Source organism: Micropterus salmoides, unplaced genomic scaffold (assembly GCF_014851395.1).
Source record: "Micropterus salmoides isolate LMB-PRFRI ecotype aquatic unplaced genomic scaffold, ASM1485139v1 Ms_hic_scaffold_19, whole genome shotgun sequence".
Classification (NCBI taxonomy): domain Eukaryota; kingdom Metazoa; phylum Chordata; class Actinopteri; order Centrarchiformes; family Centrarchidae; genus Micropterus; species Micropterus salmoides.
The window spans coordinates 14,408,456-14,428,786 of record NW_024041039.1 but is presented as its reverse complement, the minus strand read 5'-3'; positions in this window follow the sequence as shown (position 1 = coordinate 14,428,786).

Genomic DNA, 20,331 nt, shown 5'->3' with positions numbered 1-20,331 from the left:
GTTTATATGCTATCATATAGAAAAATGTGTCATGGTTTTTGGTTTTAGTTTTATATTTCCTGTCTGATATTGTTACAGTCCTTCCTCATGTGTCTTTGTTAACTTCACTTCCTGTCTTTGTGTGTTTTCCCCTTGTGTGTGATTCTCTGCCCTACCCTGAGTTGTTTAACCTGTGTCTAGTTATCCTCTCCTCACTTATGTATTTAGAAATACCGAAGATTTGTGTTTAAAGTTTATAGCAGTGGTGGAATGCAAAAAAGAAAATTTAGTCTACTCAAATACACCTTTATCATTTTTGATTGAGGTGAAAAGGTGCCACAGGAGAATACATATCTGAAAGTAACACAGAATGCCTGAGAGCCTTACTGCATTATATTCCATTATAATTTGAATTGTCGCCTGCCACCTGAATTTTGTGTTTCCCTTTACATAAATAAAAACATTTCCACTGGTTGTGAAATTTGCTCAACTATTTACAGCAGTAATGTTTGGTGCGGGTTTAGCATCAGCAGTAACAATGTTATTTTGATCCTTACTTAAAGAAGAAATAATTTATAAATTGACAATGTGAAAGGGGTCATTTGTGTCGACCTATATCTACAGCCCCCCTCGGCTTTACTGAGCAAGCTCATTGTTTAGCTGTTGTAATTCACTCTCACTGCTCTCATAGTGTTATTTTTCATCTGCGGCAGGCAGGTGTTTTCAGCAGAAAAGCTCTAAAAACTAACTCTAAACTATAGAGTACCTGCGCAGCACTAGAGGCTGACATTCAATTGACCATTCAGGGGGATGGGAATCATAGGTCAGATTTTTTAAATAAAAACATCCATTTCTAATATGAATAAATGTAGCTCGAAATAAATGCTGATGTTGCTACAAGATTTTAAATTAAAATCAGATTAAATTACTACATTACATTCACTGTTTTTTCCATCTGCCACAGTCGTCCTGGACAGCAGGCTGGCATGTGCACTAGATCAAAGCGAAAGAGCTGAAATGCCCTGCAGCTTAAAGTGAAAAGCCAGGACTCAAATGAAAGGAGAAAACATCAGTGTGGAAAGGTAAAGGTGGTTCCTCTACAGGGAAATCTGCTGAAGGGGAGGCTCAAGCGGGAGGATAAGACCCCTGTCATCAGTGACCAAAGTGCACACAGTCATGCACATGAGCGCACACACATTCAGGCTGCAGCTTGAATGAAAGCCAGCTATCATCTGAATTGAAATAAAATATATTTCCTCAACTATCCTATTTTAAAATATGATGTGGTGTAAAATGTTTGATGGATTTACACACAACAAGATTTTTCAGTTACCAAATAGAAATTTTGACCTGATGTTGTGCAATAAAGTTTACCCTTGAATACCATTTGAAGGGCACTGCCTCGAGAGTGGCCACATCAGCACCTGTCACTGCTCGCCTCCAGATGTTCAATAGATGCCTTGTGTCACCACAAAGCCATAACCTTCTGCTTTCCCATGTACCATTACATATTCAGGCAGCAATCTGAAAATGAGATGCAGGAAGGATTGGATCTGTGTTGGCAGGTACATGTTTTAGCTCAGAGAAATGGCTGCTGTGCAGGGTTTACAGCAGCTGTAAGCTGTAGAAGACCTAGTGGCTGCAAGCTGATGGGCAGGCCATGTTATTTGTATTAAATCACAGAGGATAAGTGTGAAGATAAACTGTCTGTCTCATGAAAAAGACAAAGTGTGTCCCTGTTTTGATCAGCACTCTGTGTTATATGTTTAGAGAGACTACCAGAAACAGCAGGTGGAAAAAATTCACTCCTTTAAGTAAAATGACATTTTGAGAAAATTGAGATTTAAAATTAAACTGAAATCTGTGCCAGTGTGGATGAACACAACTTGTCTTGTTAGATGGGACAATGGAAATTCAAGTGCTGTGATCTTTAGTTTCTATGAGTTATCCCACCAAGAAGGCAGCAGGTGAGACAGCATGAGCTCACATCATCCCATTTATTGGAGAAAATGTGAAAAAGTGAAGATTCAGGTTAGGATTCTGTGCTTCTTTACGTTATAGATTGTAGTAGCTTTAATCCTGCTGTCACAGCAGAGTGAAGCTAAATCCCTGGAATAAAAGGGACAAAAGGATTTAGTATGTGACTTCTCTAGAGGAATAAGTTTCAAAGTGGGAAGTTGAGATGTGAGGTATTAATGAGTCTACAGGGAAACATGTCATGCTGTTGTTCAACAACAACAACAATGGGATTATAATGCTGCCTCAGCTCACTTTTATCACTGATTGCCTTGTTCTTAGTCTTTCACACCCAACCTGGAAAAGACTACAGCCAATTCTATTCGTTATAGTTTACCGTGCTTCTGGTAGATATTCTGAATTATTTTCTGAATACTCAGTTATTTATCAAGTTTAACCTTTAGTAGAAAGGTTAAGTAATTATTGTATGTAATTTGAATATTCATAGGCATCGATAAAGATAGTCTTAGTACTACATTTATCTCATTACCAGATTTGAATGGCTTCTGTCACAGTGTTCAAAAACCCACTCACTGTTTTAACCACATACATGCATTGAAATTCAACATTTTTACAGAATCCTTTTTTCTAGGCCCATTTTTTGAATGCTTATTACTGGACTAAAAATTCCTACACTAGATGTCTATCTGATAGCGCTGTATCGGCAATCAATTCAATGTCATGTCTCAATATAACAGAGGACTCTGTTGTATCGGAGACCTTTCCTCCGAGCAGTATGAATGGGACGCACCTCTCCCAAAGGAGAAAGAGGCACAGTGGAAAGCATAGACTGACTCCTTAACTGAGCTGGAACATATTCACATTCAGCAAAAATACGTTCTAGTCACCATGTCATGTTGCAAAACGATCGACTTATGCGTTTCAGACGCATAGCGGCTGTAGCCTGCCTGCGTGCTTTGGACGGAAAATGGCATAGGTTTTGTAATGGGAAAAACAAAGCTGGCTCCTTACCCCATGCACACTGTCCCACGCCTGGAGTTGTGCGCAGCAGTCTTGGCAGTCGAACTGGCAGAACTGATCCAATCTGAAATAGATGTCGAGTTGAAAGCAGTCAGGTTCTACTCAGACAGCCGTGTCGTGCTGGGCTACATCCACAACAGATCAAGAAGGTTCTATACCTATGTAGCTAACTGAGTAATTAGCATTCTGAGCTCCACCAAGCTAACACAGTGGCAGTACGTGGAAACTGATGAGAACCCTGCAGATCATGGAACCAGTCCGATTCTAGCGGCTTACCTGGCCTCATCCAGTTGGTTCCTTGGCCCTCAATTTCTCTGCCAGCCAAACACACATCAAGAGGATGAGGCAGAATCATTCGAGCTTGTGCAGCCAGATACAGACAAAGACATTCGGCGTGAAGTTGCCTCTCTTGCAACCAAAGTCATGGAGCAGTCTCTTCGATCACAGAGATTCGAAAACTTCTCTACTTGGAAGAGTCTAGTAAGAGGCATGACAAGTCTCGTTCATGTAGCCAAGTCATTCTCCAGTGAGACTAAGAATGATGAATGTATGGGATGGCATCAATGTAAGGCAGCGCAGGAGGATATGTATAAGGAAGAGCTAAAACGTATAACCCAGGGCATCAAAGTTCCCCACCAAGGCCCTCTCGTAAAGTTGGATCCCTTCCTTGACGAGAATGGACTGCTTAGAGTGGGAGATCGGATATGAAAAGCAGATCTGGAAGATCAAAAGAAACACCCACTAATCCTTCCAGCTGGACATCATGTAACCACTCTCTTAGTCCGGCATTATCATGATAAAGTGGCACACCAAGGTCGCCACTTTACAGAGGGGGCACTACGTGCCGCTGGAGTCTGGATAGTAGGAGGGAAGAGGCTCATCTCCAGCATCATATTCAAATGGCTGTAAGAAGTTGAGGGGCAAGCCGGAAGTGTAAAAGATGTCCGATCTGCCCTCTGACAGGTTGGCAATGGACCCACTTTTCAACCATGTAGGACTTGATGTTTTTGGTTTTGGAATGTTGAAACTCGAGGTGGTGCTACTGAGAGCAAAATGGGGGCTGTCATTTTCAGTTGCCTAAGTATGAGAGTCGTCCACCTGGAAGTCATTGAGTCTGTGTCGACCTCAAGCTTCATCAACGCCTTCAGGCGCTTCCTGTCCATACGGGGACCTGTCAAACACCTCAGGTCAGATATACAGAGAGCTTCAGATTAACACTGGCGACCCTGAGGTCAAGAACTGCTTGCCAGACCAGGGCAGTACATGGACCTTTAATGCACCTCACTCTTCACATATGGGAGGAGCTTGGAAGAGATTAATAGGAGTGGTTAGACGGATCCTAGATGCGCTGCTGCCGAAGGATGGAGCTACCAGACTTACCCATGAAGTCCTAACAACCTTGATGTCTGAGGTAATGACCATCATGAATTCCAGACCACTGGTCCCAATCTCGTATGATGCAGAGATACCTGAAATACTCTCGCCTGCCACGTTACTAACCCAAAAGGCAAGTGTTACTCCCGCACCCCCAGGGATTTCAAATTGGACCACCTATGCAAGGGACAGTGGCGCCAGTTCCAGAGCTAGGCAGACTCCTTCTGGAAAAGGTGGAGGCTGGAGTACTTAGCAACTCTTCAGCCACGGAGAAAGTGGACCAAGGAGGAGCCTAATCTACAGGATGGTGACATGGTTCTGATAAGGGATGTTCAAGTAAGACGCAATCAGTGGCCTCTCGGACTGATAGTTGAGGCCATTCCCAGCTCTGACAGCAAGATTCGCAAAGTTATGGTGAAGACCTTTAGCCAAGGGACAATTAAGGAGTATCTTAGGTCAATTAGTGATGTTTTGTTACTGACACCAAAGGGAAAGGAGTAGATGGTGGTATATCATAATTATACCAAGCAGGGCGTGTTCTGACTCCTATCAGTGTCTGGGCTGTTAGGCCCATTAGGTAGCGACATCTGGTGGTGATTGTGAGTATGGCGCTTGTAAGAAGATCATCAAAAGGTGTACATGCAGACTGAATGCTCCACCAGAAGCGTTATTTGTCTATCCTTGGAGTAGATCCACCAGTGAGTATGGTTACTCATAGTTGTTTAAGTAGTTAAAACATGTGTAGACGTTCTACTACTGTTGTGAAAAGCATTTACTTTAAGTTAAAATCGGGCTAATGCTAATCGCTAATGCTAATGCTAATGCTAATGCTAATGCTAATCGCTAATGCTAATGGCTAATGCTAATCGCTAGCATGGGTTTAGCTGGGCTAAATATACAGGGTTAGCACAGGCTGTTAAGCTTCATGATGATTTACTGGCCTGTATTTTATTTAGCTAATTTGCTTATGTTCTTTAAGTGAATCAAATTGTAATATATGCTGTTTATTATACTTAATGTTGATGTTGCACATATTGGACTATAGCATGTTTATTTTATACTGTATTGCAGTTTTACAAAAAGAAAACAATCAGGATTTCAGTAAAGAAAACACTCAACCTGGAGTCAAGACTACTGAGTCTTATTGTTGATGTTCGCTATCTGTCTAACAATACTGGGACGTATCTGCCAGGACAGAATACAAATGATGATAAGCAGTGTGATCTCTTTTACGGGAGGTTATATGAATTCAAATCATTAAATACTGAGCACTGTGTTTTGACATTTATCTGTAGCTTCTAAATAAAATCAGGCTCTTATAAAACGACCTTGAGCAGGTTGCATCAGGTTTACTCCCCACGGCACACAGAGTAATAAAATAAATTGATACCAAAATTCTAATCAAAAAACAGTAGATGACATTTGCTGTTCAGACTTGATAAGAGATGACTCACCCATTTTCCTTGAATGCAATTTGTGGTTCTGTATGACCTTTGGCCAGGCTGTGTTGTGAGAATACATTTCTATAGCTCACAAGAGAAGCTTATAAACATGTTGTTAGTAGTGATGGCAAACACACATGCGGGACCAGGACACGCTACAACAAATTCATCAGAGTGTAAAAGAATAAGACATTGGCAGCAGGAAGTGGAGGAGCTCAGAGTAGTAAATAAAGGCCAGCTTTGCGCGCTCCCGCTCCCGCGCTTTATTCGGAAGGGGCAGAAAAAAATACGACCCTCGGTTGTATGTGGTCAAAATAATTATACAGAATGTAACCAGTGTGTCCAAGTATCAGATTCTTTTAAGTGTGTACAATAATATTAGAAGTTGTGTGCCATTCATTATCAAAATGATTTATAGATTGAAACGTGTATGACAGTGTTTTTTGTTATTATGGTGATATAAATAAACACGCTTTGAAATGATAAAGTTATATCTCTATGTATTTATTTAAAACCAATAACGATATACAATTAAAAAGTTATCCAATCATTCAATCGCATTTTAGGAGATACAAATGGACTTGTTTTATTGTTTGCTAATCGATGCCCTCTGGTAACAAGAGGTGTAGATGGTGGTCCAGTAATAAGAGGAGAAGATTCTCCAAAAGTCTTTCTCTTAATCTCGTCAATTTTTCTTTTGACCTGTTGATTTGGTACAACTGATAAAGGTATATTCAATATGGCCAACCATTGCTGATATTCATCCCAACCTGTAGGTCTCTGGCTGTCAGACACGTTGTGAGAAGCAGTTACTCCTCTTATCAAATCATACACATGAGACCCTTTAATAACATTACCCTTAAACACAAATTCCCCACATTCAGTCCATGCAGATATGTTTTTTGAGGAGGACATTTTATCCAAAATATGCTGAGCTTTATTCTTGCTGTTTTTTGGCATGTTTTTTTTAAAACTTCTTCAAAAACAAATCTCTTCCTTCTTGATTCTTCTGCTCTGAAGAGTGAAAATCCTCTGCAACCATCATTGACAAAGTTAGTGTGTTCTGGTCTTTTTCTCCTTGTTTTACCATGATGAGAAATCTCTGCAATGCAATGGAATATTTTTTTGCTTTTTCATGAAGATCTTCAGTCTTTTGATCCCGAATGTCTTTTATAGTACGATCCAGGTCATTTTCAACAGTTTCTCGAATTGACTCGTGTGCTGGTGGTCTTCTTAAAAGATCAAGCTGTTGTTTAGGTACCAGAAAATTTTTTTGTGCATACTCCATAGTCATCTAAGTTTGTCTTGAACCAATAAGACTTGTTATAAAAGGCACAGCGATACTCAGGAGGGGGAGAAGAAAACCGGCAGACTGTTTAAGCAACGTCTTCTTTTTCTTTGAAGCGCAAACCTTTTTATTGGCGAGCAGTCTAATCCCCGCCTTCTTCTTTTTTAATTTTTGATACTGTGTCTTATTTAAAGGAATTTTAAATTTTAAAACATTGTAAGCTATTTCGCATGCAGATTTAATAATATTCACTCTCTGAGATGGAGATGCTCCGTGAATAGTTTGCAGTAAAGACAGGTTTCTTTTAATGCGATCAGACATGTTTATTTACTTTCTCTTAGGCACATACACAACAGGCAGGTCTGAAAGCAAGTCGGTTCTGAGCCTGAAATCATCAGGTGTCTTAGCTTTAAAATCAATCATCATGTAACCGTAAGGAACACTCGAGGCATCCTCGAAACAATCCATAAAAAAACGACTCTTCCCAGGAAACATTTGTCTAGCCATTAGCATGACTTGGTATTTATCTCTGGGATTTTTAAACAAAACAAGATAATTGGTATTCAAATTAATAGTACGGCTAACTTTGCCTTGAAAAAACAAATTCTGAACTAGGTATAAACAACTTAAATTTCTATGATGTACATATTTTGTAAACATATTTTGGACCTCAATGTTATTGCTAGCATCACTCATTAAATCATCAATAATCAACAAACTGTTTTTATCTAAAGGCAACAATGTATCATCACATAAAGAAGATGGCAAACCTTCAACGAAATTCACATTTCTAATTTTCAATAACTGGTCATACAATGGTTGCCAACACGAAAAAATATACAACATTTTTAATCTGTTTTGAAATGAGCTTATCGGCATTTTCAATCAACATTTTCACAAAATATGTTTTACCGCTGTTTGAAGGACCTGACACAATTAGACTAAAAGGATGTTGTAGTCTAAAATCAAAACCATCAGTCTCCCTAACAGCCATGGTATGGTAAAATTCTCAGATCAGGAAAAACTCTACGTTTCGTGTACACGACTTGAAGTCATGCAGCTAATGTTTTATTTTTTAGTTCGAAAGCCTTTTTATTTCTCAGATACTTAAATTGTCTCCTATTGTTAGGATAGTAGATAGGGTGATATCGATCTCAGCTTAAATCCCATAATGTCCGATGCTCTGTGATGCAGTATAAAACCGGAAAATGGTATGGATGTGATGCGCCGTTTGTCATGGAAAATAACACTATTTCAATGTCGTTTACAACAAGTCACGGGCTATTTCTTTTAACTCATCGCCATCGTTGTTAAGTGAGTGGACTGTTTGTGTAGGCCTAACCTAAATACACGTTTAAACACAGATGTAATGCATTTGGTTTACTCTCTTTTCAAACGGGCCAATCCAAAATACAGTTTTTCCTCGATTGTTTACACACATATTCTGAAAGAATGCCTCATATTCTCAGAACTCTACACACAAATCAAAAAACACACACACAATGGGCAAAACCCCTCAATTCTCCTGCAAAATCAAACTTTACATTCAAAACAATTAAAGTTATTTCTTCTCAAAATGGTATTTTGTTTTCAAATGACACACAAACCATCATATGAATAGACATTCATAAGAACCAGTTGAACACTGATGTGCTCAATGAAAAACACTATGATGAATGGAAAACACTTCTTCTCCATTCATCATAATGACTTAGGCCTTTTTTTGTTCAGTGTTACACTAACTACAGACAGTACATACATAATTGTGTTGTAAAATATTTGAGAATATTGTTTTTATACTCAGAACACACAAATACACAGTAACAAATATATTTTATTTGTCCCACAAACACAATACACAGTGTACATCCCATTCCCAAACAACACAAAGTTGCACATATACTACATACAAAACAGAAGAATTTACTGTACATGTGTTTTGTAGAACTAGACATGTGATTGCACTGCTGTCGCCCCAATGGCGGGTGATGTGAAAAGATAAACAACATAAGTCACGCATAATCAACAACATACCTCCACCCCAGAAAACACTTCAACACACAAATAACAACTCATCTCCAAGAAAGCAAGACTCTGCATTATCTGCTTTCAAGTCTATAAGGCGTAAGGATTATAATACGCTATACTTTAATTAAGCGTGCAAAGCTGGCCTTTATTTACTACTGCTCAGTTATATATTTAGAGCAAGAGGAGTGTCTGCTTTGATTCATAGGCAGTGACACACTATGTTCTGTAACAAAGTATCATAGCTTGGTAGCAAAACACCTAGGAATGCTTCACTCTAAATATCTCTTTGTATTTTTGTACAAAGGTCATTTTTCAGAAAGGTGTTGATTTAACCATTGTTTGGTGTTAACATCCAAATGACCTTTTTTAAACCTTTAGAGAACACTATACTGTATACAATCTATAAACACCCAGAAATGTATGTCCTTCATCTGGTGGTGACCTGGTCAGTTTGATGAGAGAAGTTTCAGTTCAATTTTCTTCATTCCCAGCAGGCTAGTGGATTTTCTTTTTATCACTACCCCTCCTACAGTAAAAAGACATCATATAATGGTCTATAATGGCACAAAGTAGTGTGTGCAATCTAGACAAATTGCTAAAAGAAAAACCTTAAAACAAACATCATGATTCTTTTTAGCCCCTAATCCCTGTATGTTTTGTTTGTTGTGTTTTGGTACTATACTTTTATATGACACCTTTTTGTTTTTACTGTCCATCTTGACCAGTACTCCCTGGGGGTACAGATATAGTATCTCAGTGGGACCTTTCTGGTTAAATAAAATAAATAAATGAATAAAACAATGGCTACTTCTATGACACAATTGTGAAGTATTTACATGTAGTTTATTTATTGATTTAAATGCCAGTTATGCCCTGGGTCAAAAAGTGAAAACACTGTCCATTTTAAGGTGTAGTTTTACTTTTTGTATGGTGCTGTTTTACATGTCCATCCCTTTTTTAGAGCCTTTATTGGTTATTTTTATAGTAGAGAGGATGACATGCAACAATAAGTTGTGGCCAGATTCACAAGCAAGACATCCCAGCTACATGACATGCACCTGAGCCAACTAATCCTCCAAGGTGTCTCAGTTGTCCAATGTTCAGTGTTGATCTCATACTAAAACACGTTGTATACACATTCTACAACCACAGAGGGAGGGGATACTACAAAGGTCAGGACAATTTGCCCTGCATTTGCTGCTAAAAGTGCAAAACGTGTGCACATTTCTACAAGTGGCCCTGCAGAGTGACGATGTGCTGTGGCATTCATGCATGAGAATACTTTTTTTCTAGGCTGAGAAATGAGAGGCAGATTTAGCTGAGTGTTTGTGTGTCATTGCATGCAACTAAACCTGTTGCAAAAGCTTGTATCATAATTTGTTTTGGCCCACTTCATTTCGAACATATCACAGAAAAACAAAGCAATCGGTGTCAGGAATGATGACACAAGGACATTTGAAAGTCAATTGTATTCATAGCAGAGGACGGGATGAGTTGAGCCTTGGGCTAAGATGAATAACCCAGACAGACATAACCAAAATTAATCAGGTGATCATGGAAGTAGATTTTGGAAAAGCAGTTAATTTCCACTTATTGAGTACGGGTGAGAGCACATGGAAGATGTGGGAAGAGAGCCAAGCCAAAAATGAATAAATAGATAAATAAATAAATGAGTTTTTGCTGTGTCACATGGTTTCCCTCAGGGTGACAATGCCATGAGCCTTGCATTGAATGGAAGCAGATACAGTTGAAGCTGTATAAAATATTTCTTCAGGGGAAAAGAAGCAGATTACTAGAAGGGCACTAAAAAGATATGAGGATCAAAAACATTGCCTATGGTTGTGTTGACAGCCATAGCATGACATCTTGGGGACCTACTGCAGTGCCAATTCTTTAGTGGAAGACAGTGAAGGTTGAACCAAAGAACTAACACTGATCACGCCATTTAAGCAGGGAAATGAATAAATTATTATGGGAAGGGGATGAATGTCGAGGGGTGTGTTGAAATAGGGGTCATGAAGGATGAACAGAGGTTTGAATGGGGATTGATGATATGCCGGGAGGTGCTGTAGTGAGAAACTCAGGGTGTGAGACTTGTTCTATTGTCCTTCCCTGTGGTTCATGTAATGAAAGAGAAGGAGAAGAGGAAGGGGTTTGGATGGGAGAGAAGGGATACACCTAAGATTAGACTAGTGAGACATGGTCTTTGTTCCTGATAACTTCATTCATTGTGGCCTAAACCAGAGTACCCAAATATGGATCAACCACTGATAAATTCTTCTGCATAAAATTGTCAGCCAACCATGATATGCATCTTCAGGTCTTTTATGATGATGTAACCGTGACAGTTCAGCATATGGTAGCACTTTTATGTGCTCTGATGGGACTGCCACCTGTCACCTCTGGGCTTTACATCTCAGACCCTCAAATCATTTCTGCCTACTTTTATCACTCCACTCATCTGGATGGAGAACAAAGGCTGAATCTGGGATAACAGATATGCTCACTGCATTCAAGTAAATACTGCTAAAAATGTGACATGGAAAGATTAGAAGCCAGCCTGGAATAATGAAAGCTTTTAATTTACTCCCAAATGACTGAACGTGTCACTTTCACTCTACTCATCTGAACCTTTTTCTGGAAGTTGGTAAAATAAAATTTTTTCATGTCCAAGGATGTCCCAAACCCTTTTACATCAGCTACTGTTGCAATTAATTTTACACATTTCAACACAATATTGCTGACTATAACCTGCTTTTCCCTTTTTGTGTAGTTAAGTTTAATTATTTATCGTAATATGATGAACACAACCCATATTTCCTTCAGATTAAAAGATAAAAGTGGGCTTGAACCATAATTTCACCCCAGTCAGGCATGATTATGGGTATTTTTGACTGTGTGTATATGTGTGTGTGTGTGTGTGTGTGTGTGTGTGTGTGTGTGTGTGCTGGTGGCCCCATTCCAGCTGTCAAAAGCCATGGTTATACATGTGGGACCTTGATGTTATTGCTGCAGCAAAAAGAGAGTTTCTGGCACGACTGATGCAATGAGAACTGAAGGGTAAATGGTCAGAGGTCAAACCACTGGGCTGATGGATACACACTACACACATGCACACTTGCCCACTCCACCACCACTAACTTAAGTGGCATATATAGAGACAGCAAGATATGCATGGATGTGTGTTGGCCCTAGGCAAACACTATAATTGCCTTGTAAAGCATCACAACTGTTAAAATTTTCACATAATGAAATTAAATATGGTGGGAGTAGTTTGGTGGCTTTGGGACCATAAACACGCTCCAGAAACTGAAAATAATGTTTCAAATGGAATTGGAAATTCATAACACAATTTTTTAAAAGCCTAGAAAAACTATATTCTGTTACGTTACCTAAAGAAGTAAAGGTATTCTGGTCACACATGAAACGTTAGATTATTTCCTCTGAGAATCCTTTAAAGTGAAAGGGAGAAACTCTCCTGGTCTCATCAGGTTGAGATTGGCAGTCGGGTCCTTTGATGTGACTGGTAATCTTCCCCATGCCTGAGAAGTTGCCTGATAGCATTAAAGCACAACAAAAAGGCCTTGGCACACAAGGTGCTTGGCTCACAGTGTTACGCAGATTTATTTTCTTTTAAAGTGGAAAGGGCACAAGAGTGTCTGCTTTCTTAGGATTCTATATACAACCTGAAACTGCTTGCAGGTACATTTAGTCAGGATAAGTGCAGTAAGATTATTCACACAAACACTAGCAGGATAGTTGTTGAACTGACGACTTGTGGCATAGTGTTAACATATACCGTAAGTCTAACAATATTATACAGTATATTTTTCTTATTATCAACAAATGCCATGGAACAAAACCAACAATTAATAGATCAATTTAACAAGTATTTCATGAGTAGCCAAAGCCCATTGTAGCTTATCTGTGCCACTGACAGAAATACATTAGTGAGCCACATCATAGAACTGGGTGACATGTTCCTTCATCACCATAAACATGGCCACTGTCGTTTATTTAATTTATTCAACAATTTAGGAAATCATTTTGCTTTTTATATTTGTGACCAATTTTAAAACATTACATCTTCAGTGGGCCCCAATGGGTTTAGGGCTGAGAGCCACAGATGGGTTAGGGACGTGGAAAAGTATTAAGAATAGCTTTTGGTGTTTTAATGGAATTCTTTAACAATTACAAATAAATAAAATAATGCTTGTCTTATCCTTCTGCATGGACAGCCTACCATGGTGTGACCTGGGAGGGAAGAAGACCTGAACACAAATTTCCAAACTAGACCTGTAACTAGGAAGGAAGGAACTGTTACAGTACAATCTGGTTAGAATGAATCCAGCCGACTTTGAGTCAGTAAGGCAAGAGCTGTCAGCACAGACTAGTGCTATTCATCGGCATGAGCAGCAAAGAGATCACCGCACACCACAAGCCCGTTTTGGAATCCATCTGTGAACAGATCCAGCTACTCTCCTCCCTGGTTCTGCTGTTCCCAAGGGTTTCAAGCTCTTCTCCTTGTCCTGTCAAAAACAGTTATCCCCTCCCTCTAATCTCTTCAGATTAGCTCCTGCAGGGGGCCATCGTCTTCACCAAATTATACCCGAGGAAGGCTTACCACTTGGTGCGCTTGGTGCGCACCAGGGACGGGGATGACTGGATGACATCGTTCCATCACCCTGGTGGCTGTTTGATATCACTGATGCCCCTGCTGTCTTCTAGGCGTTGGTGAACGTCGTCCTCTGAAATCTGATCAATGACAGTGTTTTGTTTATCTGTATGACATTCTCATCTTTTCTAAGTCCGATCAGGAACATGTGCAGCATGTGAATTGTGTTCTCCAAATACTCCTATACAATCAGTTGTAAAGGCTGAGAAATGTGAGTTTCACATCATAGAGGTGTCCTTCCATCACCAATGCTGGAAATATTACATTTATTCATTTAGCTGACGCTATTATTTTTTATATGTCAGAGGTCGCACGCATCTGGAGCAAGTAGAGTAGTGAAATGTCTTGCTCAGGGACACATTGGTGGATGGCTCACAGAGGGGGATTGAACCCAGGTCTTTCACACCAAAGCAGGCATCTTATCCATTGCAACATCACCACCCCTAACATTCAAATGTACACGTCAAGGCCGTACTGGACTGGCTTACCCTGTCCTCCAGAAAGGAGCTGCATTGGTTCCTGGAGATGGGCAATTTTTTCCCGGCGCATCATCAGAAACTACAGCTCTGTGGCGACCCCTATGATGGCACTGACCTCCCAGAACTACTCCTTCATTTGGTCTCCAGCAGCTGAGAGAGCGTTTGTTAAGACGGTCACTCTTCTTTAACCGTTTTAACTTATCTCTCTCCTACCACCCAGCATCCAAGACACCAAACCAGACCAGATTTACTCCCAGCCAAGCTCCTGTGGGCCTTCTGCAATCACTGCCTGTCCCGCAATGGCCCTGGTTACACATCTCCCTGGACTTTGTCACCGGTCTTCCCCCTTAGGTGGTAATACTGTACACGCTGTTGATCACTTCTCCAAATCTGATCACTTTAGTTGCCTTTTGCCAAAGAGACAACTGAAATCATATTTAACCATATCTTGTGTCTGCATGGCCTCCCAGAAACAACAACTGTGGCCAGTGGCCCCAATTTACCTCTCTATTCTGGACTGAGTTTTGTAGTCACCAATCCAATGGTCAGACAGAGTGTACAATCAAAAGATGAAGACAGCTCTGTGCTGCATCTTCTCTCACAGCCCTTCCTTCTGACCTACACAGCTCCTCTGGGTTGAGCATACCCACTCTTCCCAGCTCTGCCATTACCCCCTCGCACTTCCAGTGCTCCTGGGGCTACTGGCCCCCTCTCTTCCCAGACAAAAAACGGGAGGCCAGCATTCACTCTGTCTAGACCACTGCATCCTGGCCCCCCTCTCAGGCCCAAAACCCCTGGCTGTCCATGTGGGACTCACATCTCCAGGTTTAATCAAGGAAGTTGATTTATGGTTAATCTCCATCTCCAAGGTCATCAACCCAGCAGCTGTTTTGTAAGCCAATTCATAGTTTTCAGTCACGTGACATGCACGGTGACCTGGAGGACAAAACAACAGACTAAGTGCAGCTCACACCGGACTCCCTTGTAGAGACTCCGCAAAAGCTGTTAAATTTTATTTGGATCACCTCTCAACTCAAGAAAAATAGATATGGACATAAACTGCAAGTGTTGGGCACCGTCATTGAAAAACCGCTAGGTCCCTGCAAGCGCTCGACTGTAGTAAGGTTTCCCCCACCTAACACAGCCCAGGCTTGTCTCCTCATCAATTAGTGCATCCGATAGCACAACAACCATCCAGCATTTTGGCAATGCAAAAGTAACAAACTCAAAGTAACAGTGTATGACTTGCTTCCTGGTTGGCGGGCAGTGGAAAATAACGTCTTTTTTGTCTTCCAAGGGAGCGTTCCCCTTGGAATGTGACATCACGTGAAAACTATGAATTAAGTGTTTAACTCATCTGCAAAGATGCAACAGTTTGGCTGTTACGGTGACGTTGTCATAGCTGTAACCTAGTAACATGTCCTCTGAGTATTCCAAAGATTTTCTTCTTGGTGTTTCTTTGGTCTGGTCTCGTAATTGTATCAGGATCCCAATGTTAATTTATTTTTTTGCAAGATCAAAAGTATTTGTGTTATTAATGCAATTTTACTTTAAACCAGAGCTGCTGATGTACAATAAACAAAAATAATATAGATTTCACTATATGTTCCCAGTATGAATATTTTAAGACCACCTCCCTATGGGTTACCCATAGTCAAACACACACAAGACAAATTTCAATACATTCAGCTGAAAATTAATTATGAATCACCTGCCTTGTTGGCTATGCATCAGTTGAGAAGAGGCAAACTTAAGCATACTGCATAGTGAGTACTCTAAGCAGAGAAAAGAGCTTATACAGCACATGAAGTGTGAGTGTGGCATGATATGTTTGTGTGCAGAAGTGTGGAAGAAGGAGCGTGAATTTACTCATATTCTTTGACAAATAATAAACTGGTGTGTGTGTGTGTGTGTGTGGGGGGGGGGTGTGGGGGTCATTCTCTTTATATATCATTTCCCTTGGGGTTTTGGATCAAAATTCCCCTATTCCCCCTTTATGCTTGATACATTCCCCTTTGATTGATTACGCATAGATTTTCAACAACAGTAATGTTATTCATAGGTTCTGACACGCAGCTGTCACAGCCAAAATTACAACAAAAGTCCCCCAAGATTAAGTATATTTAGGATTAATCAAGGCGCATGACCAATCTCCCAAGAATTCACCAGGACACGCACACACAGAGTATACATAAATACATAAAATCACACAACACGCACATTCTGGGCAACGTAGATCAGTCATACCACAGGCATTCATAAATGTTGAGCAGCGCAGCCTAGTAGGTGGCATGGCATTATTCCAACTCATTACCATCAACCTGGAATATTGTAACATGACAAGACACAGTTTGATGCTTGTTAACAATCTATTTTAAGATTATGCTGCTGTAAATCGGGGCCAGTGAATGCCCAGTGGCATGTCCATAACAAAATGAAAAAGGTTGCAGAACAGAAAAAGGTTTGTTACAGAGTTGGAGGGGGACTAAATTTAATGTAACTATAGGTAATATTTAAGATGGAATTTTGATTGGAGCATGTAGTGTGGCTGTGAGGCTGAAGCAATGTGAACAGTTGAGAAAAACCTGACCAATATTCCTTCTTCTCCAGTTATACAAATGCACTGTTTATTATCCTTTTTCAAGTTACTGTACATATATTTATTATAATAATACTTAGCTGATGCTTTTATCCAAAGCGACTTACAATTGCTATACATGTCAGAGGTCGCATGCCTCTGGAGCAACTAGGGGTTAAGTGTCTTGCTCATGGACACATTGGTGGATGGATCACAGCAGGGAATTGAACCCAGGTCTCTCACACCAAAGGCATGGGTCTTATGTATTACGCCATCACCACCCCGGTAATTCAACATTAGGGGCGTGATGAGATACTTAACCCACGAGATCGAGACGAAACAATATTTTAACACTATTTTTAAGAAATCTTTAATGCTAAATTATATGAAAATTTTGAGTGTTAAACACTTTATTTCCTGCATTCTGATGAATTTTTATGCACCAGTTTAAGGTTGATTTTGTATTTATTCACACAGAAAATTCAGGTGGCAGGTGAAAATTGAAAATCTAACTATAACAGAATACAATGCAGCGAGCTCTCAGTCATTCTGTGCTGCCTTCAGATCTGTTTCTGCTGTAGATCAACTTTTCTCATGTCATATCATCCCTGCCAGTGGCAGTTCTAGACCAATTTCATTGAGGGGGCCAGACTGGGGCCAGTTGTTTTCTCAATCCGGGACAAGAGAGACAAAGGCAATGTTCAAGCTTTCAAAATTTCTTGTTAGTATATAATGTAATGTTTTAGCATGTTTCAGTAACTTCCAGTTATTTGTTTCAGTAACAGGATCTTTTCAGTAACTTAGTTATAGTTTTATTAAATTACATTATAAAAAAAAAAACATTCCTTTAGCTCAATTTACATTCTTTGATGCAACACTTCTTACTAAGGCTTAATGAACATATAAACTCCTGGACTTTAATAGCTCCTGTGTTTCAGTAGGTTGGTCTCTATCACATATCTGTGTTCCCTGACATGTCCAGAAAAAAGTCATAATATTAAGAGACTAACGTCATCATTTGAGAAGTCTACCTGCCCTATACTCAGCAGTGCATTACGTTATTAATCCAGTTACGTTATCCCCTTCAGACCTTTTGACTGACGCAGTTTGGGACTGCATATTGCATGTGAAACCGAAACCAACCGAAAACACTTCTGATCAGGCAGAAATCTCACCACAAATCCACACACATTTTAACTTAAGCAGCTCATAAAGTACAGCTCACAGTCTCAAACAGATCAAGGCTGTGACAGTTTTTAGATGTTTTACTAGAAATTTTCATTCAGATCAGCCAGATTTCGCTGTACTATACTGTTGGAAAAGTCTGGCTCAGTGATCACTGATTTAAAAAAACAGTGTAACCACCATATATTACAACAGTATGTCATCATTAATCAATCTAATTTCTGTAACAAATTTTGCCAGTAAACCCAATCCCAAAATATGCTACTACTAATAAATCACAGCATCAGTGGGGAAATGGATATGTGCTGCTTTCTAACTGGTTCACTGAGTCATTTGAGGCAGAATGTTCCAACATCTGCTTTTAAGAAATATGATAGTCCTCAAAGTGACACAATATTAAACCTGTTGGTCACCGCCACCTATTTCCAGGACAAACACCTAAAATAACATTCCCAAAATGAATCAGGAACAACTCCTCAACCATCTGGCCTAGATGCATAATTGCACAAATCAGACGCTAAGCTATATAAATCCATTGTAAATTAACATATTTATTTTTGCATTACAGACTACATGGAGATGCAATAAAGAAAAATATGATATTTTTCATCCTTGCCTGGTAAAAAAACTATATATTTAATGCAAAACCATCATGGATTTAGACCTTTTATTTGATTCCCTGGATGTCTATGTAGCTACTACAAGTCGGTCACCAGACTACGAAAAAGACCATGTGTTCCAAAGCGACACTGTTCCTGCTCGGCAGAAAAAAGCGAGAGAAGGCAGGCCCAGCTCCCAGGTATTGCACAATAATGAAGATGGCGCCCAGATTAGCAACAAATCAACGGATTTTTGGACTGAAAACAGCAAAAACTGCAAAAGTAAGTCGTAAGTGGTTTTGACGATCGCGTACTGCCCCCGGTACCGGGGGCATTGGTGTTTAATGAAGAATTCACCATTAAAGGTCTGCTGAAACCGAAACGTCACATTAAAAGCATAAGTTTACCGTTTTTACAGACGAGGGCTCATCAAATAGTTTTCCCATCATTTTGACTGTGTATAGCACAATGATACTGTTTGAGATTTTTACCACTCTGCTGCTTCTTCTTAAACACAGTCCAGTGGGGAAATTGTTTAGGCCTTAGACAGCCATAATAAATCTTGTTTACAAACCATGGGAAGTGCACAGTTTAGTCAGAGGCCTATCTGTTCTTCCAATAAACAGGATCACAAACGTTTCTTTCCATGGATGTTAAATTGACTTGAATTTCATTTTGCACAACTTGCTGCTTTTGCAGATGTAGATACAGTCATAAAACCTGATACCAAGCATGCCGCCCTCCTTTCACTAGTGGAACACAGACATGTCTGACAATTCTGTGAGCTTCCTGTTTGTGAAAAGTAGATTTATCTTTGTTTTTGAAGGCCTTAAAGATTTCCCTACTGGCTGTGTTTAATCTGTGTGAGAAGCAGCAACAGACTGGTAAGTATATTGAGGTTTCGCTAAGTAATGCTAACTCAGTGCTGTAGTCTAAGTGTGATAAGTCTCACCCCGTTTCATTACATTAATATCCTAGTAATTTATATATTGTGTTTAAAAAGGACAATTTTAAACCTAAAATAAATCACCCTTAATGTGAGATAAACATAAATCTACTGATAGATGACATAGTCTCTTTACTAGCATCATTTGTGTGCAAGAGAAATAGTGTTAGATATCAGTAAACCTAACTGAAGTCTCAATCTCAGAAACTGGGAGTGGAGCTGTGAACTGGAGTGAAGTGAAATCCCCCACACTGGAGGATGGATGTTGTGCATGCCTGCTCAGCAGAACAGCCCACAGGAGGATGGAGTCATAACTTGCTGAGCTAGGAGATGTGCTTCATCCTCTCCATAGGATCAAGCTAAGGATGTTGACATGAGCCGGGACACATCTGTATTTTCCCCCAAACTATAAAGACAGTCACCTAAGTTGTTGCCAGATATTGTTTATCCTACAATTTACAAGTCAGTTTCTGTTTCTTTCTGGAAGGACAAAGAACCGTATTTATCTTTGAGAAAAAAAATATTGTTTTTATAATTAACCCAAAGAAGAGGAGAACAAATAGTTAATTAATTATGTCACTGTGGTTCAAAGGTTGGTGGACATGAAGGCTGACTGGTACAGCTCAATGATTTATTAAACAAAGAAAAAGGCAAGCTCATTTACAGGCAGAGTGACTGAGCTGAGGGTTTCCAAAAGTAAACAGAGCCCAAACAAAACGAGGCGATCCAACAGAACAGGTAATCCAACAGAAATCCAGAAT